Here is a 1,297-nt window from a genome sequence, read left to right as displayed (position 1 = left end):
TTCTAGATAATAAATAGATAAATGAATACAGTTTGTGCGAGCATACATACATTCGAGGCAGATAATTATAAAGTTAATGAAGGCGGCTTCTAAATGCCAAGAAATTGATGGTGCCGAATTATCAGATACTTTTTTAAGTACGAAATAGATTTATTTTATTATTTCTCGAAAATTACAATTACTGTAATGACATCACCAATAATTGCTGAAGCGACAAATAATTTTAGGCAATGCCAGAAAATTAATTCCTCACATTGTTGTTTCAGAGCCGAGCAAATCAATCATCTTTCAGAAAATATCCGGACAAGGGGAACACTGGTACATCACAGGAACAAACATTTGTTGCAAATCGTCCCGAAAGCAACAAAACATGGTTGTAACTGATTTATTGACTACGTATTGAATAAAATATTACATAACAGAGTTTTTTTATTGACCCGATATATTTGGTGAATGCAATCATTAATAGTCAAATATCGGAGAAATTCCTCATAGTTTGTGTGCTCATACCGCTAGGTGGACAGCTGAATTTATCTCCATAACCTATCATTGCAGTTTCCATTCTAAGGGGGTATGTTCTGTGGCACTGACGTAAACCTGTAGATCCCAAAGCTAAAATTTCAAAGTTGGGGTTAGGCCCAGTCTTATCACTCTTTATGGTTAGGTCACGTTGATGGCGCGAATTCAAAGTTTAGGGTTTAGGGGTGGTTGCGCCAGGGAGTTTTGCAGAAAACTAAATCCTCTGGAACAAATTAACTGATTTATATAAAATGGAAACAAAAATAATTATTTTAAACATAAGCAAATTAATTGAAACTAATCCAATACATACAAAATGTAATAAAATCAGGTGGAAGCAAATTGTAAATGTTGCAAATGCGCGAAATTTTTCGCCCTTAGTCACCGTGACATCGGTTTGACATGGTTTGACATACAGCGGGCGTATCATGTGACCTTTGATATCTTATGAAAAACTGGTAATTTTCCCCGAGTGAAAACTGGTCGAAAATCGAATTTTCGCTAAAAACATCACTAAGAAAAGTGGCTAATAAAAATATTATCTATAAGGTGAGCACATTTTTATCGAAACAGACCAAGGCCTGGTGCTCTTGAAAATCACCGTAAAGGCGCCACAGAACACCTCTGAACAAGAAGTGACAACTCGATGCAAACGGCCGTGACCGGTTATGCGCGCTCTCTGCCGGTCCCTAAATTAAAAAGAAGCGGGAATTTCGATTTATGAATTACAATATGATTGTAAAGCCTGTGTCCCATGCATCCGCTTATACGATGGTAC

At 36.7% G+C, this 1,297-nt stretch overlaps 1 protein-coding gene across 1 annotated transcript in view; it reads right to left on the bottom strand.

Annotated features, from left to right (window-relative positions):
• LOC109541227 (RISC-loading complex subunit tarbp2) overlaps positions 1-443 on the bottom strand; it is a 3,716-nt gene extending 3,273 nt beyond the window's left edge. Inside the window, exon 1 of the mRNA XM_048666738.1 lies at positions 254-443. The gene's annotated coding sequence lies outside the window, so the exon portion shown is untranslated. The remainder of the gene's footprint in view (positions 1-253) is intronic.
• Positions 444-1,297: the final 854 nt, after the last annotated feature.

This window comes from Dendroctonus ponderosae, unplaced genomic scaffold (assembly GCF_020466585.1).
Source record: "Dendroctonus ponderosae isolate FM_Combo_2020 unplaced genomic scaffold, Dpon_F_20191213v2 Dpon_F_20191213_1, whole genome shotgun sequence".
Taxonomy (NCBI): domain Eukaryota; kingdom Metazoa; phylum Arthropoda; class Insecta; order Coleoptera; family Curculionidae; genus Dendroctonus; species Dendroctonus ponderosae.
The sequence above is the reverse complement of the archived record's forward strand: the minus strand, read 5'-3'. Positions and strand labels throughout refer to the sequence as shown.